Below are 25,295 nucleotides of genomic sequence, written 5' to 3'. Positions count from 1 at the left end.
GGAACCAGAAAGATGTTAAAACCAGTTCAAAGGATAATGTGAAGAACAAATATATATGTAGGCAATTTAGGATATTGAAACAAATTTACTAATACGTAGATGCAAAATTGCCTGGCACATAGTAATACTCAGTAAATGTTAACTGTTTGTTTGAAATGTCTGTCATACCTGGCAGTTCTTAATAAATATCACTAAATTGAACCTGATTGAACAGAAGGGTGGGTGGGGTGAAAGTGGGGACAGGTATCGGAGCCTAGTCATAGAGGGGCCACTTACAGCAGAAGACAGATTTTGCCGAGCAGTCTGTTCTGCAAATGATATTTGAAGTGTTTATGCCAATTCCTGTAGTTGCTTAGACTTGCTTTTAATTTAGGATGATTCTAAGACCAGACTAGACAAGTGGTGATGAATTTCAGTAAAACCTCCCAGGAAGATAGCAGGTTTTTGCATGCCACGTTTGAACTTCTCATTTTTCAGGTAGGGAGAGGTGAAATGGTTTTTGTGAGCAGAGTTGAAACTATCTTTTAAGGATTAGAATCATAAAGAGATGTTGCTACCTGGAATGGCAGGGTCAAACAGTAAAAGCAGTGCTGTTTGGTGGCCGTTTCTTCTCTGTCTAACCACAGACAGTGGTACTTGTCCAGGTCCTTTAATTCTGTGTGCCTCAGATAACTGAGTGGACCATTTTTTTTTCCCCCAACGCTTCTTTTGTAAACTTGTATTTTAGATTCTTCTTTGGAGTAAAACACGCTCTTCAGCTGTTTAAAAGGTGTGATTTCTGAGTTGTGCAAACTCCACATTCCTTCACTGTACTTCCCCCATTCAATCTTGGCTGCCACAGCCAGGAAGAAAGCGTGAGGACCCTTTTGTCTTGCATCTGCCCAGGAACCTTAGCAGCAGACAGGAACTGCTCCAGGTCTGTCAAATAGATACGTTCCAAATTTTTTAATTGTTCTGCGAGGTGCTTCAGGAGCTTTGCAAACATTTGATTCAAATTTCATTTTTTACTGTTTAAAAATTGGTTATTAAAAACAAATGATTTGATTAATGTCAAACGAGGCATTTTTCAGAGGCCCCACTCACTGCTTCATCCTCTCTCTGGTTAGAAGAATGCACAGAGTGGGTAGAATTCCTGGGGAGTCCTGCTCTGGATGAGCTGTCACACATGGATGAGGTGAGCAGGGCAGGGCGAAAAACCTATGTAATGAGTTCCTGGTCTTAATATTTCTAATATGCTGTAAACAGTAATTTCTCATTAATGACATGGATTAGGCGGCTGATAATTAACTGTCTAATGTGAATCTTCATAAAGGAAGTTTAAAAAGTGTACTGAAAAACATTTTAAAAAAAGTAAATGGTTCAGGATCATGAAAAAATTCTGGAAGTGGATAGTGGTTGCACAGCATCGTGAACGTATACTTAATGATTAAAATGGTAAATTTTATGTTATATACATTTTATTACAATAAATAAATTTAAGCATATATAACTCAAATGAGCTATATATTAATTTTTATAAATTGGAGATTTCTCATGTGCTATTCAGTTTTTATGTAGACTTTGAATAAAGCATTTCCTCCCATCTTTATTTATTTAAAGACTACCTTGAGACCAAAAGGTGATCATTTAAAAATTGTTACTGTTTACAACTAAATTTATATAAAAATCAGAATTTTCTTGATAGTTACTGAGTAACCAAAACTAAATACAAAAACCCGTTGGGTGATGAGGCTGTCACTCTTTTCCATCAGGTCTATTTCTAAATGTTTTGTTAAACAAAACAGCCACTTGGAATGATATTTTAATAAGGAGATGTTTTAATTTTAACATATGAAGATAATTTTTGCTAAAAATGCCATTTTAATCTGTTATATTTTATGATACTGTTAAGAGTCCCATTGCTTAGAAAAAATAGTTTGAAACCACTCTACTACATCATCTTAAAATTCTCTCTGACTTGTTTATTATAATTTAAAAATATTTAGTGTTTGTAAAGATTTATATTCTGTGGGTTACTTTTAGCAGCCAATGAAAAAATAATAGAAGCAAAATGTATATTTATCTTCAGAGTAGGTGAATCAAAAAGATAAAATTATTCAATAAGTCTATTCCCTGTCTTCATCTGGCTACATGTAAATAATCATGTACACTGGAGTTCTAATTTCTTGATGTGTGGACAAGAGTTATGTTAATTTAACAGTTCTTAGTCTTGATCTTATGAAGTTATTTTTTTAAACTCCTTTGTTCTAATTTAATCTTCCTTTTCTAGCTGAGTGATATAGCTCTTTCAGAGAAAATGATTCATCCTTTCCAAATTATCTAGATGGGGGGAACCTCCCCCCCCATTTTCATGCAGTCTTCCTGTGTATGTGTTTATTTAGGGAGATAATCATAGTTTTATCAAATTCTCAAGGGATTCTGCAAGATGTAAATAATTGCCTTCATTCTTAATCCTTTTTTTTTTTCCTAATGTAAATTTTGCCTATGACTCATCTAAAAGGGAATTTTTCTATGAACAGTAGGATCAGGTCACCAAGAGAAATAAAGGAACATGTTTGTGTCTGGTGCATTTATTTCTTCTGGGATAAACTGCCAAAACTACGTTAAAATCCCCACCCTACTATGAGACTGCCCTTGAATTTTAATTTCTAGTTTAGTATTAAATGTAAGAACTTAGAAAAAATTATCTGAAGAAAAAAAGATAGTTTAATGATACGTTTCATATTCTAATAAACATTTAAGAAATTCAAATTATGACATCAAATGAGCTTGATATATTTCATAATAGTTTAACATCATAATAAAAGGAAATACTTAGTTGAGACCAAGAAAATAGTGTCTCTTTGTTTTTAAGTGCAGACTCTTATTTTTAAATTAAAGATAGCTTTTAGAATATTCTAAATCAAAAAAGGTCAGAAGCTACTGATTTTCTCTTCTTTCCTACTGAATACATTTGAATGAACTTTTCAATACAGTGATTTTTGCGGTTTGGTGAGGCATTCAGAAGATTAACTTAGAGGTAAATGTCACTGGGCAGGTCACCTAACCCCCTAGTCTCCATTTTCTCATAATATTCAAATTAATCAATATAGCCAAATTACAGGATTAACTATGGTAATGATTATTGAGACCACCTCTCAAACTGGGAAGTTCTTTTTAATAGTATTTATTCTATTATTATATGTTATGCTACCTACAAAATCCAAAAGAGAAAAGACGAAGAGAAAAAAAGACTACAAAATACGAGATTACTAACCTCACCCTCATTCATCAGAGCAAACTATAATGTATTTCCTGAAAAGTTGTATTGTTGAATTTGTAACGGTTGTCTTCCACTTACTAACTAACCCCTTACTGTAATTAAGATTCTTCAGCCCTGGACTTCGTACTTAGTGGAAATAAATTTTGGTTTTGCAGCTAACAATTATGTGGTTAGAAAATGACATTACCAAGTTGAGCGTAGCTCAAAGCATCTTATCTGGTCCATATCAACTCTTCTTTCCTCTTTTGTGAGGGATGGGAAGGCTTATTGTATGGCCTCTATCCTCAGAAAAAGTTTAGCCTAAATGTCCCTTCAAACATATATCTCAGTGTCCAGACTCTGGAGAGGCATTTTGCCATTTCTGCATGGGAGCCCCATCCCTAGACAAGTATTCTAAGCCCCCACAGTCCTACCACCACCACGATAGTGCCCAAGCCCAGGTGACCTGGAACAAAGAGCATCTGCCACCTGTTTTCAGTTTTCTATTGCTGCATAACAAATTCCCCGCCAAACTTAGCCATTTAAATAATAAGCATTTATTATCCCTACCCCACTGCCTTCCGCCCTTCTCCAGTATAGTAACGGCTATATCTACATCGGCACTGGTGAAACCCTCACTGTCATTTCAGAGCATCTGTTCTGAGATCTCTCGGTCTTGAAATTTTAGCAAATAAATATTACAGCCTGGTTCTTTCCGCGGTTTGAAAAGAGAGAATGCAAGAAAGGGGAGAAGGGTATGATTTGGTGTCAAAGGCGAGAACTGTTCCCATATTCAATACATATATAGTAGTGGCTCCAAGGGCCATGATGCCATCAACTCAGAAAATCCTCATAAAACCCCTGTGTAAAAATGTCACGTTGCCTAATGCAGATTCCAGACAAATGCTCAGTTCCATCTTCCAACCAGGTTGCTACCTCCTTAGTTTTACCTTACGTAGAAATTCTTGAGCTATCTCTGTCTGAATGTAAATTGTTATGTGTTTGCCCAGAGTCTAGTACAGCACCTGGTGCTCAAGAGTAGTTTGTATACATGAATAAAATTAGCCACTAAGACTACATTGAAGAGTTTTGTCTAAAAATCTTTAAAATATTTTTTTCATCCTGGCATATTAATTTTGAAGACTGGCTTTAGACATTACCATGGGAGAGTGATTATAGGACATATACTGTGGGCTCTTGGCCAAACATATTTTTCTTTCCCACACGTAATCTCTCTGTCCTCCAATATCTCATAATTCATTGTTCTGACTGCGCTTAGAACATCCTGTCTCTACCAGATTGTGAGAACCTTAAGGGCTGGAATTTGGACTTAACTAATTTTCCTTGATCCTGTACATTATCTTACAAATAGCAGGTGTTCACATCAACATTTATTCATTTTGTGCAATTTCCTTATCTGAAGGACACCCTTTCTTTTGTAAAATGATATCACAAACTGAAAAGTATTGGTTGGCACATTTTCTGGTAAAAAAAAAAAAAAGGAAACATAGCACAGCATAGTAGAAAGAAAGTGAGTACTAATTTTGAACTGTTCTGTTGTTTTTGGGTCTGTGCTCAAAAATAAAAGATTTTTTTAAATCATTAAAAAAAGAAGAAAGAAAGGAAAGATGACATCAAATAGAAGATCAAGGAAGGGTCTCTCAAATTTTGTCATTTATTTAAGTTTTTGAGAATCTCATTTAATCTCTGTACTTCTGAGTTTTCCCATCTGTAAAAGGAGAAAATTGTCACCACATGACTCCAAGGTGATTTCCAACGCAATGATTCTAACATATTTGGGCACTTGAATTCTTTTAATTAGAACATCTGGCAAGAGTAAGTTCTGCTATTTGTCCTCGGTTGTCTTCTCCAAGAGGACGGACAGGTAACTATGGACACTTTATTAGTTATCTATTGATGTCTAACAAATTACCCCCAAATTTAGGCTCTTTAAACAAGAATACACATTCATTCTCTTGTAGAGTTTCTGAGGGTCAGGAATTCAGGAGCCTCTTAGCTGATGGTTCTGGCTTGAAGTGTCTCAGGATTCGGTTGCCAAAAAGTTGGCTGAGGGTGCAGTCTTCTAAGATTTGCCTGGGGACAAAGAGCCCGCTCCCAAGATGGCACATTCACATGACTGTTGACAAGAAGTTCCAGTTGCTCATCACGCGGACCTCCCTGTAGGGCTGCTGGAGTGTCCTCACAACATGGCAGTTGGCTTCACCTACAAAGACTGACTAAGGGCAAAAGCAAGGAAGAAGCCACAATGCTTTTCATGACCCAGTCTCACAAGTCACACACTGTCACTTCTGCCACATTCCATTTGCTAGAAACAAGTTTACTGAATATATCCCACACTCTAGGGAAGAGAAATTAGGCTGCCTCTCTTAAAAGGAGGAGTATCAAAGAATTTGTGAATTCATTGTGAATTTGTCAACTTATTTTAAAACCCCCACAAAGATATATTGTTTAAAATAGAGAGGATCAGAACTGTAAGACAGAATGTGGAAGTTACAACAACGAACATTTCTAGAGTGACTCGCTGTTTAGAAAGCATCTCCCACATTTTCTTATTTGGTTGTCACAACAACCTAGTAGATCAACAGCATTAATGCCCCTATTTAGAAATGAGAAAATGGAAGCTAGGTGACTTTTCTGAGGTTATTCAGCAAGTAAGCTGTGTAGCTGAGAGTTAAGCCCAGGTTTCCTGACACAAAACACAAGATCTCTTCACTACTCTACAAATGGAAATGTTGGCAGAGAGGCCTCTGCACAGACAAATGTCATTGGCAAGTCTGACCAATGATTTTTCCCATTTTATTAATTTAAATTTCTATTGTCAATCTACATACTTCTAAAATTGCTGGAGGCAATTTAGAAATAAAATATTTAAGAAGAAAACAAGAAGTAAATACTTCTAGACACCAGAGTTGATCAGATTACAACATTTAGCAATAAATTTGGTTCATGTTTTTCTGGCAGTGAAGGTAAAAAGAGAAAGATGATAGGCTACAGGGGTTTCACTTTGTGACAAGAGCAAACATAAGTGTTATCATTCCCTGAAACTAAATTCAAGAAGGAATTTATCACATGGATCTGCGTAGAGATAATGCCACTTGACAGCGTGGTCAATATCTTGAATCATGCTTATGTGAATGACATACCAACCCTGATTATAAAGAGAGGATACATCTCACTCTCGACTTGGTGAATATATTTGAGCAAGAGGCTAAGGAAAATGTGGCCCAGGCATGTTGTTCTCTCATGCCTTTACAAAATTAAGGATGGAAATTGGAGAATATACACGAACGGATGGTTAATCTGTCCGCTGGACATCTCTCTTAAATGTCAGGAGTCATAAGTTGGAGTCTTTGAATGAGTTGCTAAATCTCATTTCTTTGACTTGATATCCTCTAATGGCCACCTATAGTACAAATGTTCTATATTGTTAATTAAATTAGGGGCCTCGGATATTTGCTATAAGGGAACAAGAAATGTTACTATGATGTTACAGAAAAATGTAAAATAAATAAGTTGGAAAACATGAACTCTAAAGTCACTTTTGGGGCCAAAATGCAATGACTCTCTGACTTTAAGAGTGAGAATGCAATATGCATTCTTGCTGTAATGGAGAGCCAGTCCACTTTGGCCAGGGTGTGAGAAGCAATACTGTCATAAGCCTTGGCCATTTTTTTCCTCTGCAAGGAATTTCAAATATAGCCAAATTCCTGTGTTAGTGACTGATTGAAATCAAAGCTTTACAGTGCATGACATAGGATCCTGGAATAGATAACTTTAGCCTGAAAAAAAGTTAAGGCAGGTGCAAGCAGCTGTCCAGTCCTGCCATAAAAGAACTCAAGTCTAGCCTCTAGTAATGATGTGCCTTCTTCCAAGTATTCTAGTTCTATCAAGATCTCTCTAGTTAGCTGAAAAATACACCCGAAATAGTCCCCCAAAAGTAGATGACTTAGTGTACTTTTATTTAGATATTACAGTACTTATTAATGTTTCTATTTATTAATGGGAATCCTCTTTCCAAAATAGAATTATAAATAAAATGCATACCACTTAATAACACTTATTTCTTTTTTAAACCAGTAGGTCTTCCTCCAAGGAAGTAGATAGATAATAAAGTAAATAATCTTTCATTTAAAAAAATTAAATCCTTCTCCTTGGTTATTGTTTATGTGCCCTGAGCAAACAGGTATTCACTTATAAATTTATTACTTATAGATATTTCTATAATATCCGGTTGAGAAGTATTGCAGAAGACATAACTAATTTGCATGTTAAAAGTAGAGAGATGTGAGTGTTGGTGTGTGTGTAACAGTCCAGAGTCCAGAAAAGGAGGCCATCAGAGTGGAGAAACTATTTGTCAGAATGACTAGTAGATTTATTCTCTTCCACACTAGTGACATCTAGTTGCCTTTCCGATTCGCAAGGACATTGTTCAGTATAATATTTTTTTACGTCAAATAGAATTCTAAATATTACTTTTCTTGGCATATAGAAAATTTCAAAAGTTGGAAAACTGCTGAAACACATTATTACAAAGTTGTCGTTTAGAGTAAAAGAATAGGCTTAACAGTCGTACAAACTTTAGAACAAGGGAAAGAAATTAAGAAATTAACTTGTGGTGGGTGAAATCTATTCTGGGAAATTGTATGAACTGAACAAATATCTACTAGGAAGAAAAGCTGATGAAGGCCCTTCTAAGCAGAGAAAACAAATGGCAAGGCAAGCTGATATTTCTGTATTCAGGAATGAAAGACATTTGAATATAGCTGGAGCACTGGACTCAGGAAGAGGAGTGAGAGTGAGCAGAAGCCACATGCTGTAGGGCCTTATGGGCCAGTTAGGGATCCTTCTACTGCTCTGCTCAGGCCCCTCCTCAGGTCCCAGTCAGCTCACAGCATCTTCCTTTCTCCTTGACTGTAGGCCTCCAGGACTCTGCTACCTTTCCTCCCTTTGATAGCTGTCACCACCCACCTTTTTCTCTTGCATCTGAAAGATGGTGCCCTCAAGCTCCCAGCTTCTTTGTTACTACAAGACAGCACAAAGCCTTTTTGTTAAAGAATTTTCAGTGCTAAGTATTGTAGCAAAATGCTTAAGGAATTACAGAAATAGGCAAGAGACAATGTATATGGGAAGTTTCAATTTAAGAGTTACATAATCTGATTTACATTTTTAAGAGATCACTCTGGGATATCCTGCAGAGAATAGATTGTGAGGGATAAAGGTAGAGTAGAAGTAGAGAGAAAATGGGAAGGTAATGCAGGTACTTGAAAGGAGGTGATGGTAATGGATTAGGATGTAGTGGGGAGACAGTAAAAATTGTTAAACATGGGGTATTGTTTGAGAATAAAACCAGCAAGACTTGACAATAGATTAGGGGGCTGACACCGGAAAGAGAGGAATCAAGGATGAACCACTGCACACCTGAGTGGTGTCCTGTTTACCAGGCTCTGCTCTTCCTACAAATGATCTCTTCTAGACGTTTCCTCTGGACTGACTAGCTTTGGACTTTGGAATGAATTGCTGTAAATAATTGAAAATATTTAAGTAGAAAATTGACAAGATAATTTTTGCTTCTTCCATCAGGCTTATACTTCCCCATCAGAATGCCTTTGTTTCATGATGATAAGTATGGCTGCTGTCCAGGAAGAAAGGGTGTGAGTGTGTGTGGTGTGAGTGTGTGCGTGTGCATGCACGCATGCGTGCACATATGCATGGGGAAGAGGAGCGCTTCTCTCGCATTCACAGTATGAATTGCTTTGTCGGGTTAGTACTCATCTGCTTAGAAAGCAGACAGCTGGGCTTCGATGTGGTGGAGAGCAGGACCAGAGGGCATCAATGAGAGGGGAGTGAGGGGAAAAGGCCGATAGTGGTAGAAGAGGTAAAAGAATGTGCACCTTTACCCTACTTCACCCAGTCCCCTCTGGTTCTGTGAAAAAAGAAAGTCTGCTGGAGGTCCTGTTGACCCCCATTGGCCATGCTGCACCAAGGAAGAATCAGTCACAGAACTGACTTGGGGCTCGGAGGACAGGTGAGGGTTGTGGGTTTTCAGCAGTTGAGTCCCGGTCTGTTCAATACTCATGTGATTCAAGGATGTTTGAAGGGAAAGAAGGAGCCTCCTAAGGGGTCCCCTCCCTCTACAGTCTGAATTGGGTTCACATTCAGATTGTGATGCTGTAGAGTTACCCCTGGAGTGAAATGAGAGGAATTATATAATTGTATAACCACAGTAAATCAATTTACTCCTGCAATGCTCATTTGGAATCAGTAATTGAGAAAACAGATTCTTTCCATTTGCTAGATCTGCTAAGATAGCACCTGAATTCATGAGCTCACATGAGTTCATAAGGGTGCAATGGAGAGAAAGTATTCCCTCTGCCTCCACTGAACATCCATCCTTTGGCTCTGTCTTAAGTGGAGTTTACAGGAACTAATTTGACTCGAATTAGCAGCAGTTTCTGTAATCAACAGTAGTAGTAGTGTAGCTTCCTGATGTCATTGTTTCTATAGAATAGAAAAGTTGCTAGTATTTATCACAGTGATCTCCAGCTATGATTACAAAGACACAAGGCTGTCAGTCACATCCCTCCCTACCCCTCCTCTAATGATGCGTGTGTGTGTGTGTGTGTGTGTGTGTGTGTGTGTGTGTGTGTGTGTTTTCTGGCACAACGAAACTAGAAGTAGTTTGGGGCCTAAAACTCCACGGTTAAATATAGCTGCTATGCGTAAAGCTGTGAATGCTGTCACTGTGTGGGGGCAATATTAATCAGACTCAATACTAGTCAAGTTGCTTAGTGAGGAAGGGCAATGCTTAGGGCATTTATTTATTCATTTATTCTTCACTCTATTTCATGAAAGTTTTAAGGAAGCTGCCATATGTGAGCTATTAATATCTTATTCTTACCCTTGATGAATAACAAATGATTTTAACCAGTGACATTATGTTACATTTTATTTTTTTCTAAGTACAGTATTTTCCTTTGTACCTAACATAAGGTTTGTATGTGCAGTTAGCTACCTACCATACCATCTCTGAAGATCAATGTCAACAATCAAAGAAAGAGCTTAATGCAGAGGCAGTAATTCATTGTGCATTCTGTTAACAAGCAACATCCTTTTAAAATAGCAATAGTGCTTTCAAGGTCCTGTTATTATTCAGACAGGGACTCAAAGCGATCACTTTCTTGGCATACGTAGGAGCCCAAATGTAAGATGTGTTCTGTGGGCAACTGTCTGCTTATTTTCTTTCCTAGACGAGTGGTTAACTCATGTTGCCTATCCTGTGTTTATAGAATTCCAGAAAGGTTACGTCATAGAAATCACTGGTACGTGTGTGTGTGTGTGTGTGTGTGTGTGTGTGTGTGTGTGTGGGGAGAAAGAGAGAGAGAGAGAGAGAGAGAGAGAGAGAGAGATTTGTAGAGAAAATGTAAACTGAAACGTCTTGAGGAAAAATCCACCAGTTTATGGTGACTGAGAATGTTGACAGAGGATCCTGGCCCTCGCTTACATGTGTTGTCTATTGTGTTCACTGCTTTCCGTTTTGTAAGCTGTGGAGAGTAAAAGAATATATCCAAGGGACACCAGGAGAAAGAGCCAGAGCAGGGACATCTAAAGTCAGACACACTGATTTATTAAGTCTATCATTAAGTCTTTCATTTGTTCCTAAAATCTTAAGGGGTTCTTTAATTAGCATCAGATCCTAAAATAAACAAAGAATATGAGGGGGAAAAAAAACTAGAATTTCTTAGAAGGAAAAAGTCTCAAGGGAGCTTTGATATTTTTAATATTGCCTTAAAAAAGTTGCTATTATACTGTTTATTCCCAGGAACGTAACTATTTTTGGGGTGTAGTGAAGGGACTATTTTAAATTCAAGGTTTTGTTTCTGATTTTAAAATCACAGTTAGCACAATAACAAAAGAAAATGGTTTTCCTGATATCCGTAACACAGATTAACTCACCCACCTAACTTACTCACTGAATGCTACAGGCCATTTTGAAAACATTCCCTAATTCTTGGAAATAGCATGCTTTCTCTTATATTCTTTCAAACACTAATCCTTGGGAAAAAAACGTATCTTCTCTCATTTTCTATTCAATGTTTGCTATTGTAAACTAAGTAAGGCCTTTCAAAAAATGCAAAATTAAGTTTAACTCACAATTGAGTCTTATATCCTGTAGTCTTGGAATTTTAAAATTTCATTCAAAACACACATTATAAACAAAGTCTCCCAAATGACCATCTAGAGAGGAATGTGGCAAAAATCCAGAAACTATTGTAATATTTGGAACTAGCTTAAGCACAAATAATCAGTGTGTTTTTTCAAGAGGGAATTATGGGTTGCAGTTTGACAAACCCTACGGGATTTGCATGAAATGGACAAAGCTAAATTCCATACGAGTTGTGAGCCTCCAAAAGAAACCAAACCCTTTATAGTGAATAAAGAGGAAGAAGAGGTATTAAAAGGATCTTCTTAATAACTAATATTTGTTCAATATAACCATAATTTGAGGAAACATCCTGGCTTAGAAATTCCTATAAAACTCAAGTTCAAAGCAATATGCTTGACAAGCCTGTTCTTTTAACACGCCTGTTCTTTAACGCATTAGTCTGGTATTATTAACAGTGTAGAGTGATTCAGGGGTGGGGGCGGGGGGAGTTGTGGAGAGGACAACGAAGGACAACACCAAAAATGATATCATCGAGTCAGGAAAGTACAGATTTTAGAGGCAGGAAGACCAGTGTAGTTAATGAAATACAAAGCAATATTCTGAAAAAGCACTTTTAAGAAGTAAATCCGTAAAATGAATTTAAGTGGAATGAAGACTACCTATTTCAGAGGCTTCTGAGATCTCGACTTCCAAGGGGAAAAGTAGGGCAGAGAAGCCTGTATTGCTGCCTCAAAATATGCAACTTGCCCTATAGAAACATCGCATTTCCCTCCTGCTCAAAAAAAAAAAAGAAAAAAAGAAAAAAAAAAGAAACAAACAAACAAAAGAACTCCAAAAAAAGGAAGGGAGAAATGAAATGAATACTTTATACCTATAAAAGAATTAGGGACAGGGCAGGAGAGGGAGAGTCAACTAAGAAGCTGCAAACTAGTGACATTTCAAAATGATTCTTAGCAAAGTTTGATGTTATCATATCTTGTGTGTTTCTCATTTTATAACTCAATTTTAAGTGTCTACTCAACTCATCAACTCTTCTAAACCTGTTTAGAAATACATTCTTATCCAGAGGATTCACCCTGAATTTCATGCTTATTTTTAATATCATTATTAACACGTAGTATAGATCTGCAGACACCGATGGTATCTAATATTTTTCTCACTATAAATAATTAAATGTGAGTAGATTTTACCACCCCCGTAATGTTTCAGTTTCAGTTTTAATGTACCATTCTGAGAATTTTTTTGGAACTAATTTAGCACTTTAGGCTGTTTTGCTTTTAATCATCATGAAAATGTATCATTTCACTAGATGGAACAAAGGAAAAAGATTTTCTTTATATACATTGTACTAGTTTTATAATATACAAACAGGAATTGCATTATCCTGACAAACAACAGCAGCTTCTCAGAAAAGATAGGTAAGACTGCTTTTAAAATAATTTAGTATTCACTCCCATCACTAATAGATAATTATCTCTGAATATTCATTCTGATAATATGTGACCTTATAGGAAGTGGGAAGTTATAATTTTTTTAGCAATGCTGAAACATTTATGCCCAAACTCCATGATATACCCCAACTCCATTCACAGTAATTTTTAAAAAATGAAAAACCTCTTAATGAAGAGGCAAGATTTGTGAAGGAGTAGTAGGAATGGTGTGAAATTATAGGCTAACTGGTGGCAAACGTAAAAAGATTCTTGACTTGGAGGCACGATGGCTTCAAATCTGGTTTGCTTGCTTCTGACCTTCACGTCCGTGGGCAAATTACTTGAACTTTGGGAGCCTCACCTCCATCTCCTATAAAGTAGAGATAAAAACACCCAGCTTCCAGTGCTGTGTGTCTGTTGGGGGCAGTGGATTATAAACGTGAACAGCTGGTTTGCACGTTGCCCATTTATAACTGGTGCTCATAATGTGATTGCTCATAGCTTTTTTTTTGCCCATGTAGACTTTACCAAAGAAATGTAGAACTACTCAAGTCTGTGCTTTTGAAGGACTTTGGTATCTATACCGCTAGTCTAAAGAATGAATTTAAAATTGGAAAGGTTGTGGATGCTTTGGGGGCTGAGGCTGTAGAGAAAGGAGCTTTAGCTTTGGTGCGGGCAGCCTTCGCCGTGACAGCCGGGGGAAGCTTGGTAGCCAACCGAGGCCAGCGAGTTCAGGTGGGCCCTTGAGCTGAACAGGCCTGGAGGAGGCAGCAGGGGCTGAAGTGACCAGGTCACTGGCCAGGGACACTCACTGTGCCCAGTCTGTTATTTGGACAAGCAAGTGTCTGATACCAGTGTGTAAGAGACAGACTGGATCCTGGTGGAGAAATGCTTGCTGCTGGAGCATTCATTGCCACGGATCCCCTCAAACAGACTCCCATGGACTTCTTCATCATGTACGTGGCAGGCAACACTATTTCCATCTTCTCTCCTCTGATGGTGTGTATGATGGCTTGGCCACCCATTCAGGCTGTTTCAGCCGCTTTCAAGATGCTAGGAAGTCCAAGCCAGAAGTTTCTTCAGGGTTTGGTGTATCTCATTGGGAATCTCATGGTTTTTGGCATTGGCTGTTTGTGAGTGTCAGTCCACGAGACTATTGCCTACACCTGTACCAGATCGGTTAGCCTTCACTGAGCCCCCTGAGAGGATAGGGTTCAGTGGTGGAGGACTGCTTCTGTGAGCCTGAGAAAAATAGCACCTGGAGTCTATGTATTTGGACCTCATTTACAATCTTCTTCATGCCTAGTGGCTCCTCCTCAGCATATCCACCCCTAACATCATCACTCATGCTGAAAAGAACCAGAAGGGCTCTTTTCTCCATGGCGAGGAGACACATCCTAGAAAGACAATACACACATCACTACAAACGCAAAGAAACTGTACTGAAAGTAACGTAGAAAATGTTTCCAATATTGAGCAAAACAACTCTAAGTCGACAAACAGAATGGTTGCTGCTAAATCAAGAAATACAGCAGCATCTCCTTTCAGTAAATTAAATGATCGAGAACGATGTTTTAAAAAACTGTCCAAGTTTCCCTTAAAATATTTTCCTTACTATTTCACTTCTATTTAACACAAACTAGGACATAAAAATTCTTTTGGAGACACTTGCGGAAGATATGAGAAACTAATACTGAATTGCGATTATCCATGATGAGAAGAAAAGTAAACCCGACAAAAAGAGCGCATAGAAAGTGTAAAGGTTGTTGCTCTCTCCTTATATTGTTTAATAACCTTTTTTACAAGAACTACACAATTAAAATACTTTGAGCAGTTTAAGTATGATGAAAGGAATTTACTATTAAGAGGGCAGTGAACCTAAATAGCCAGGTTCCCTCTCCCCCTGGCATTTTTCGCTCCTGTTTAATTTTTCGCATATCTTTTATCATTATTTAAAATGGTCTTATTTATTTATCTTTTTATTATCTGTGTCCCCCATCCTTGAATGCAAGTCCCCTGGGCACAGTGATATTTGTCGCATTTGCTCAAACCTGTTTGCCAGTGCCTGGAACAGTGCCTGGCTCTTAGTTGGTGTTCAGTAAACATATCTTTTTGAGTAAGTGGATGACAGGAATAGATTCGGTAAGGCGAAAGTTGAAGGGGATAAACTGAGTCATCAGGGCCATGAATGATATAAGCATTAGGTGGAGTAGAGGCTATAAGACCACTGTGTCACCTGCTGGCACATTTAGGTCACATTGAGACAGAGTCAGTTTATCTGGCCTGTGCTTTCAGACAGAAGCCTTCATGATGAACTTAAGAAATTTGCAAATTAATCAATCAATCAATTAATTAATTTACAAATTTATACCCTAAAACATCCGAACAGGGAGGGGACTCTGCCAATTGGATGCCTACCTTGTCCCAGGCATTTTGTATGCATGTTACATGTGTTTCTTAAGATTCACTACAAACATATGAGGTAGATCTTAATATCATCCTCCTTTTTCAAATGATCCCAGAATTTAAGGAACATACCCAGGGTTACCCAGTTGATGCATCATATGGCTTCCATTAAGTTTCTTTAGTAACTGTTATGAGTCCAAATTAAAAACGCAGACATCGTTACCTTCGGTTTAGATTTTTTTTTTCTCAGATTCTATTTTGTGCTGGAGCTTGATAACTGATTGCTATAAAAGAAAGCTGATTATGGAATATTCCTGGAAAGATAGTGAAGAAACTGGTAGTAGGATTTTCTTTTGAGAGAACAACTGGGTCCCTGGGAAACCACAGCCAGAGGGAGTCTTACTTTTCTTTGTATTTAGTGTTGCCATTTAAAATACGGGATGCCCACTTGAATTTGAATTTCGGATAAATAACAAATAATTTTCAGTATAAATATGTTTCAAATTCTGCATGGGACAAGTTTATACAAAAAAATTTTTTGTCGTTTATCTGAAACTTAACTGTAACTGCGTGTCCTCTATTTTTATTTGCCAGCTCTGGCAACCCTAGGTACATTCCTTGCTTTGAATTTTAAATTTTGATCCATAAGTACATATTACCCATTCTAAAAATAATAAAATTTAAAGAAAATAAAGCAGTTTTTGTGATCTGTCATATATTTAATGGCAATTTTAACGAAGGACGAGAAGTAGCCGTGATATAGATGGAAGTTTGATTTGAGGCCTAAGGAAAATTTTTCTGAGTTATAAAAAGACTAAATTTGCAAAGATGATTTTGATGGCATGCGTTTTGCCAGAAGAATACGACTAAGGGGGAGGGGTCTGAAAACACACCCCCTGATGGAATTGTAGTCATTGGAGCCCTGAAAGTGATACCTCAATCATGGATCCTGGGACAAGACTAAGTCAGAAGAAATAGTTATTCGAATTCTAGGGTATCTCAGCTCCATTAAAGTAGAGCCTTAAATTGACTAAACTTTAGACCTGTAAGGAATCTTTGGGGTTTTCTTTTCAACGTCTTCATTCTTTCCTCTCATTCGAAAATAAGGAAGTTCTATTTCCAACTTTGTCCCATCCCCACCCCCATCCCCAGCTCTGCAGAGTGGCCTGGAGGTGGTGTCCTCCTGATTCTTGGGTCCTCACAGTAACATTAGCATATCCATTACGCAATTTCCCTTACAAGTCCCCAAGTCTTTGGGTTCTTAATTCACCAGTGGTAATGAGGGATAAAGTGACCCAGCAGGCCAGCATAGGGCAGGGGGATTGGGAAGGTTATAGGAGCCCTAGCATTCACGTTTAGCTTTATCTGTAACTGTGAGTGTGAGCTAAGTAAGGAGAGTTACTTAATTCCTGTAGATTATAGTTTCCTGAGCTATTAAAAGGTGAGTAGGAGTCCTGTTCAAGGATGTGGGAGGATCAAATAAGATCATGTACATAAAGTCCCTTGGATTAAGTTGGTACTTAATAATTTCAACTATCCTTTTTATCTTAAAATAAGATCAGTCCACTTCTGAAATGTTAAGGAATCTTATCCTTGTCAGAAATATAATCTCAAACTTACTGTTGAAGCTAGAGGGTAAATCAACTGACATAGTTACGACTATTCCTTAATTTTCTATGAAGTCCATTATTTATTTGCCTGCACTCGAACATTTACATCAGCTTGTGACTAAGATAATGTTACACTCGAACATTTACATCAGCTTGTGACTAAGGTTATGATCGCAGTGATTTTTAAAGCATCTCATTGAATGAAGTTAAATTTTAATTTTTTTCTGCATTTTTTTTGTTGTTTACAGCTTTATTGGAATACACTTCACATACCATATAATTCACCCATTTAAAATGCACATTCTATGGTTTTTAGTATATTCACAGAGTGGTACAACTATCCCACAAACAATTTTAAGACATTTTCATTATTCCTAAAGAAGTCCTATACCCTTTAGCAGTCACTCACAACACCACCAACCTCCAAACTCCCTAGCCCCAGACAATTATTAACCTGCTTTCTATCTCTATAGATTTGTCTGTTCTGGACACTCTATATAAAGAATCATACGCTATGGGACCTTTGTGACTTGCTTTTCATTTAGTGTGTTTTTCAAAGTTCATCTATGTTGAAGCATGTGTCAGTACTTCATTTCTTTTTACGGCTTAATAATCTTCCATTTTATAGATATACCACAGTTTATTTATCTATTTTTCAGCTGATGAACATTTGAGTTGTTTCTACTTTTTAGTTATTATGATTAATGCTGCCATAAAAGTTCACATACAAGTTTTTGCATGGACATCTGTCTTCGGTTCTCTTGGGTATATATATATTTAGGAGTGGGATTGCTGGATCATATGGTAACTTTTATCTTTAATTTTCTCAGGAACTGCAAGACTATTTTTCAAAGTGGCTTTATTTTACATTCCTACCAGCAATGTATGAAGGTTTCTATTTTCTCCATCCATGCCAACACTTGTCATTATCTGTCTTTTTGATTATTGCCATCCTAGTGGGTGTGAAATGGTATCTCGTTGTGGTGTTGCTTTGCATTTCCTTGATGGCTAATGCTGTTGAACATTTTCCCATGTACTTATTAGCCATTTGCATATCTTCTTTGGAAAAATGTCTATTTAGATCTTTTGCCCATTTTTAAATTGGGTTATTTGTCTTTTTATTATTTAGTTTTAAAAATTCTTTATTATTTATACATTTATATATTTTAGATACTAGATCCTTATCAGATATAAGATTTGCAAATTTTCTCCCATTCTATGAGGCATATTTTTCACTTTCTTGAGAGTGTTCTTTGAATCACAAAAGTTTAGTTTTGATGAAGTCGAATTTATTATTTTTTCTTTTGTTGCTTCTATTTTTGGTGTCATATCTAAGAAAATTAGATATGACTCGCTAATCTAAGGTCATGAAGAATTACCCCTATACTTTTATCTAAGAATTTCACAGTTTTAGTTTTTACATTTAGGTCTATGACCCAGTTTAAAGCCATTTTCATGTGTTGTGAAGTTCTGGCCCAACTTCATTCTTTAGCATGTGAATATCCGGTTGGGCCAGCACTATTTGTTGAAGACTATTTCCCCCCGCCCCCCACCCCTTAAGTTGTTTTGGTATTCTTGTTGAAAATCAATTGACCATAAATCTGAGGTTTTGTGTCTGGACTCTCACTGATTTATGTATCTACCTTATGCCAGCACTGCATAGTCTTGATTATTGTAGCTTTGTAGTAAGTTTCAAAAAGAGGAAGTATAAAACCTTCGACTTTGTTCTTTTTCACAATTGTTTTGGCTACTCTGGGTTCCTTGAACGTCCATATAAATTTGAGAAATGGTTTGTGAATTTCTGCAAAGTGGAGAGTTGGAATTTTCATAGTGATTGTGTTGAATCTGTAGATCAGTTTGGGGAGTGTTGCCATCTTAATAATAGTATCTTTCAATCCATGGACATAGGATGTCTTTCCATTTATTTAGCTCTTTTAAAAATTCTTCCAACAATGTTCTATAGTTTTTCAGAGTATAAAACTGTGCTTCTTTTGTTAAATTTCTAAGTATTTTATTGTTTTTTAAGTTATTGAAATGGTATTGTTTCTTAATTTTTTGTCTGAATTGTCCATTGCAAGCATAATAGAAATACAATTGTATATTGACCTCGTAACCTTCAACCTTGCTGAACTTGAATATTAGCTCTAATAATTTTTATTAAAGTCCTTAGAATTATCTCTATATAAGATCATGTCATCTGCAAATAAAAATAGTTTTACATCTCTTTTCCAATCTGGATGCCTTTTGTTTCATTTTATTGCTGAGTTGCCTAGTTAGAACCTCCAATACAATGTTGAATAGAAGTGGTAAGAATGGAAGTCCTTGCCTTTTTCCAGATGTTGGAAAGTATCAGTCTTTTACCTTTAAATATGATGTTGCTTCTGAATTTCTCATAGATGCCCTTTATCAGTTTGAGGAAATCTGTCCCTAGTTTGTTTGATATTTGCTAGTATTTTGTTGAAGATTTTTGTGTCTATATTTATAGGTCTGTAGTTTTCTTTTCTTATGATATCTTTTGTGAATTATTTAAAAAAATAATTAGTGTGGCAAAAAATCCACAAGGGTATTAGGTTTTCTCCTGCCTTGGCCACCCATCCTTAGCCACTCACTGTTATTTGTTCTTAAAGTGAGGGCATGGCCACAGTATGCATATGTTTCAGTTAACACACGAGATAGAATGACACATACATACATACATACATACATACATACATACATACATATGTGTGTTTGTGTATATAATCTCCAGCTATTAAAAAATCTTTTTGCATTCCTTAGCACTTACATTTTTCTAATTTATCACAATTATAATCTGATACTCTGCACATTTGACACAAGATATTTTCTATCAGGTTGTAATAATAAAATAATTTAAATTTCTATAGCAAAAAATAAAGACCACACTAACAATCATAAATTACATTTCAAGAAGTGTAACTTGTGCAAGTCATGCTCTCTGAGCCTCATCTGTAACAACAGGGATAAAGTTACTTACCTGTACCTTTGTCTTGAGTGCTGACTGAAATGTTTTTAGAAAGGTTTAGGATAGTGTAGACTCTATCATATTTATTGTCACTTCACAAATTACATATCACAGTATCACTTTAAATAGAAAGCTGATCTGCTGCGTGTTAGATTAGTATAATTTTTGAAAACTCTCTATTGCATAAAACTAAATACTTCCATTGTAATCTGATTTTCAGAAGTTTTCTTTCAGTTCTTAAGTCCTTTGTTTTTACCTAGATTATGTGATTTGTTGCCTATTTTGGAAACTTGGAAAGTACCATGCAAATACAGATATAGCTGTGCTAGTTAAAAATAAAATACTTAGTGTTTGTTGGTGAAGGAAAATATGATGCTATGTAGGTAAAACTGCGTGATGAAAATCAGATTCACATTTCACAAGAACATTTCTGGAGAACTTTAGACTTGTAAAATAGGAGCCAAATGCTTTTCCCAGACGATAGATTATAACTCTTATTGAAATCAAAAGTAATTCTGAGGACAGAATTTAAGCCAAGTAGTTGGAAAACTGGAAGAAAAAAAACAACAAGGCATGTATAAATTTCCATAACTGTCCAAAGTACTTAATGGGAGGTGATTTGTAGTTAAGATCTTGAGAAATATTTTTCCATTAGTGAGATATTTATAACACCTTAAAATAATTTAGTTTACCTTCTACTGGATGCTAAATATGATTATAGTTAAATAATCATTTAAGTAGAAAAAATATGTATAGGACAATACCAGTTATAATACCTAAGAAAGAGTCTTAAAACATTCCTTTAAATTCTCTAATGCATTTTACAAATTAAATACATCATTACGAGATTGAGATGAAACTTTTCAGACACATCTACTGCATAAAACTAAGTCTGTACTCAATATTTAGTAATAGCTTAGTTAAAAATTATCTTTTTTCTGCAGTAATTTCACAAGATTTTTAAATTTCCACATGTTGACATGACAATTTAAAATTTAAAGTTTATTAAAATGAAAAATATTGACATACTGACATAATGGTAATTATTCAAACTGGCAATGTACAATGTTGATTATAATGTTCAAGGGGATTCTTAGTTAGTCAGTTGTCTTTGACAGGGTTAAATATTTCGCAAGATGGGAATTGTTTATCTCTTACTATTTGTCAGTGCTTGAATAGAATGGTTCCAAAGTTGATCTTAGTCCTGAGTCTATTTTGGACCACGGTGCTAGCCACAAAGGTTGATGCTTCTCATTATACTATCTGTGTCACAAAGCAACACAGATGCAGAGTGAAACCTTTCTGGTAGGCTCTTTGTAAAACTGATAAAGGTCATCTGTGTCCAAGGTTAATAAGCCAGAAAAGAAAATGTAGGGATCTTTTTGTGTTCTAATGATTTGCTATATAACCATTGTCAAATTTTTACAAATAAATGAGCCAACCAAAAATAAATACAGTGAACTTATTTGGAGACAATTCTATTTAATTATCTACATAAGTATCTAATTTGATCTGTGTTACAAATCTCTAAGGCAGTTGGTAGTAGTCCATTGAATAGAAAATTGAGCACTGGCATGGGTGAGAAAAGTTTTTAAAGAAGTAACATTTATCGAGTACCTACTGTGTACCCAGTTATTTCACATAATATCTCAGCTAATTCTCAAAATGACCCTAAGCAATAGGTCTTATGTTTCTCATTTGCAGATGAGGAAAAATAAGCTATCCCAAAGTTCGCCAGCTAGTGAAGGTAGGACTCAATGGTAGAACTAGTCCAATGATGCTTTCTTTCATACCTAAGCTGTTTTTTTTTTAACTATGGGTGTTCAACATTGCCTCAACACAGAACCCCAAAACACTGAAATTTGTAATACAAGGAAAAGGGAAATGTTTAGGAAATCAAAATTTAGATATATTCCTTTATAAATAGATCACTGGAATTTTAGGATTCACATGGTATTGTCATTTTTTGTACAGATAGTGTTAATTGGCTTTATCTTGTTCATGTCATAAAAAGAACAAGATGTATCAGTCACACATGGAAGCATTTTCTTCCAGTTACATTAGCTATGAAAACTTCTGACAAATTCTTAGATGTGTACACATTCTTCTCACGGAACGTGCATTTGATTCCATTCTCGTTCGACATCACTAGAGTAAATGGCCCATGCTTTTTATTGCTTCACCTTCTTGAACTGATGCACATGTTAGGAAATAAAGCAAAGCTTAACTTCAGCTGAAAAAAAAAAATTAAAATTTCCAGGACCAAAGAATTCTGTGAAAATCAAACACAATTGGAAAGAAAAGGGTGAATATTTTTGTTCCTCGAGTTCTCCCAAAGCTTGCAGTCTCTTCTTCGTGTCTTGCATTCCTAAAGTTAGAGCTTCTTCTCCTTATAGAATTACACAGTCTGATGAAATCCTTCTTTACGCTGTCAATCTTCCGTATATTTTATTAACCTTGATTAACACATAGTAGAAAATAGTTGAGATACTGTTATTTAAAGTGGGGGGGGGACATAAAAATGAAAGAAGACCATGAATTAAGAAACTTCTGAGGAGTAAATGGTTCCTAATTTCTAATGTGAGTTACCAGTATGCTTTCTTAGGTACATAGCCATTTTATGATCTGATCACATTCAACCCAGCTTTACATCTTCAGAAGTTCTCAGTGGCCATCTAAGACAAAATATTTGGACATGTGAACCTCTTAGAAATTAAATTACAATAATCATGATATTGTCATTTCTGAGTGGGACACAATAAATGAATTAACACCAATCTGGATAAAATCATCACTGCATTTGGCCAATTTAACATTGATTTTTGAAGTTTTAAAGACATTTTGACATGTTTTCAAGAATTTTCCATTAGATGAATGCAACTTACAGATTTATGGAATAAAAATGATAAAAATGAACAATACTAAAACCATGTTACAGGTATCATTCTATGTGCTTTAGACATAATAAACACGTTAAATCCTCATGGCAACTCTATGAATTAGGTGCAGTTATCTCCTGCTTTTACAAGCAGGAAAACTTAGGCACTAAATTAAAGAACTTGTGTTAAGGTCTTACAGCCGGTATACCACACATTACTTACTAGAGCCCATAGTCCCCATCATGAGGCTGCCCAGTAAAATTTTCCATGTTTTAGTGTGTCTCATTAATCTGAGATGGTATAACTTAATCTTAGAATGAAAGCATTGCTCAAATGTGTCACTGTGTTCAAAGCACCACAGCAAAATGTGACCCTTTTAGGAATGTGTTTCTCTCAGTGTCACTGTTTCACATACCCATTGACTCTACTCAGGGGTTCACAAACTCGTCTTGTTTAATATTTAAATATTTCATTTATTTGTTTTTTAAAAAGTAATATATATGCCATTACTCTCATTAATGTGAAACTCCTGAAGAAAGATCATGCCTAATTCCTACAACAAAGCTTCTTAAATCTTTTTTTTTTTTTAATTTTTTTAGGCGAAGCAACCCTTGGTTGACTTCACAGATTGCAAGGACTTTGTCATCTTATAATCCTTATTTTTTATTTGTTATGCCTACAGCACCTGGTTTTCCTAGGTGGTCCGACTCTGGTTAGCTTCCGAGATCAGAGGGGATTGGGCTTGTTCAGGGTGGCATGGCTGTAGAAAGCTTCTCAAATCTTGGTTCATGGACAATTTGTGTCAGAATTCCTGACCAGCCTCCTGGAAATACCTGTTCCTGGGCTCTAACCCAAATTTGCTCATTTATTCTTAGGGAGTGGGCCCCAGGTAATTCTGAGGTCCACCTCAGACAATGTTCATAATTTTTGAGGACTACCTTTCTACCAGGTCCTTCTTGCAACTCTGCTTAGGATGCCTATCCTCCATTACCTTCTCTCCGCCTCCCCTACCCTCAGCAACTACATGCACCAACCCCCCACCTGGAGTTCTCCTGAATACAAGATGCTGTTTCACACCTCATAGCCTGAACATGCTGTTTTCTGTGCTTATGTGTCCTCTTCTTATTGTCTTTTAAACTTCCACTCCATTAAGAGTCAGTTCAAAAGTTACCTTTGCAAGGTTTCCCTGGGCCTATCAGGTAAGAGTTAGGTGCTTCTTCCATTGTACTCCAATGCCATTAAACTCATACCTCTATCCTGGAATTAGCCAGGAAGTCCCCAGAGTTCTCTGACTTATCCATCTTTATAAACTACCGAAGATCATGCCTGATGTGGAGTGGCAGAGACTCTAAACTCACTGTTTGAAGGGACCATGTATTCAATATGACCAAATGACTGGGGTGAAGTTCCACAGTTCTCAATGCTATTGAGGTGGTAGATCATGTTCATAACTTCTATTAGAAAACAGTTTTTTAGTAAGTGGATGAAAGAAAACTATTTGGTCACTTTTTCTTCTTGCATATTTATTCCTTTTTTTTTCTTTTTTCTTTTTTTTTACATTTTGAATAGGCAATACATGCCCTTGGTACAAAATTCAAAGGATCCAAGGTAGCCGGCTGTGAGATAAGCCATGCCTCATCTATGTCATCAAACCCTTGAATCCCTTAGAGGAAAGCAGTCACTATTACAGTTTCTACTGTGTTCTTTCAGAAATATTTTATATATTTATCTATCACTATTTAGCAACTTGCTTTTTTAAACTTTGTGATCTTTCCACATAAGTATACGAAAAGCAGCCTTGTTTTATAAACAGATGAATACTATTCAACTCTATGCATATATCATGACTTTTTAAAAAAAAAAAAAAAATAAGACATCACTTGATTTAGGTTGTTACCAGTATTCTCTTACATAAATGATGCTGCAATATAAGTAATTTCACACATGTAAATATATTCGTAAGATAGATTTCTAGAAATGAAATGATAGGATTAACGGATAGTAGAAAGTTTTTTCAAAATGGTTTTCATAAAGATTACACCCATTTTCACTCCTACTAGTAACACATGAGGATACGTTTTTTTAATATTCTGCCAATAGTGTTTTTCCTTCCTGAGGTTCTAAAATGGATAGTAATGGAAACCTTTCAAGTAAGTGTAGGCTCATCTACTGGTCTAATCCAGGAGTAAGAATTTTTTTTGGCAGAAAGTCAACACAGATGCCCGCTCTATAGGCTCTTTTCTCCTCTACAGGCAGGCTGGCACTGGGGTATTCATTACTGATCTAACCGCAATACAGCTTTGAGCCCTAGAAGGCTTAGTGAGTCTTGAGAATAAGTTCTACTCTGCTCTAAAGTAGAAGACATCCCATTCATTCGACAAATGCTTACTGAGCGTCTATCATGCACTAGGCCCAGACATTGTTCTAGTGACTGAGGCTTGAAGAATAACGAATAAAATAGAAGTCCCTGCACTCATTAAGATTATAATGCCAGGAAGCAGAGAGTAAACAATACACCTGTAACATATATGGTATGTTAGTTTATGATAAGTTCTGTAGGG

General features: G+C 36.3%; 1 non-coding gene and 1 pseudogene across 1 annotated transcript; one reads left to right on the top strand and one right to left on the bottom strand.

The window, feature by feature from the left end:
* Positions 1-805: 805 nt before the first annotated feature.
* Positions 806-935, bottom strand: LOC112485732. Its single transcript, XR_003048520.1, has one exon. It is a non-coding gene; the product is annotated as a small nucleolar RNA SNORA31 (small nucleolar RNA).
* An 8,019-nt stretch (positions 936-8,954) lies between these two features.
* Positions 8,955-14,096, top strand: LOC102886766 (annotated as a pseudogene).
* The last annotated feature ends 11,199 nt before the right edge of the window (positions 14,097-25,295 follow it).

Source organism: Pteropus alecto, unplaced genomic scaffold, assembly GCF_000325575.1.
Source record: "Pteropus alecto unplaced genomic scaffold, ASM32557v1 scaffold5, whole genome shotgun sequence".
NCBI lineage: Eukaryota > Metazoa > Chordata > Mammalia > Chiroptera > Pteropodidae > Pteropus > Pteropus alecto.
The sequence above is the reverse complement of the archived record's forward strand: the minus strand, read 5'-3'. Positions and strand labels throughout refer to the sequence as shown.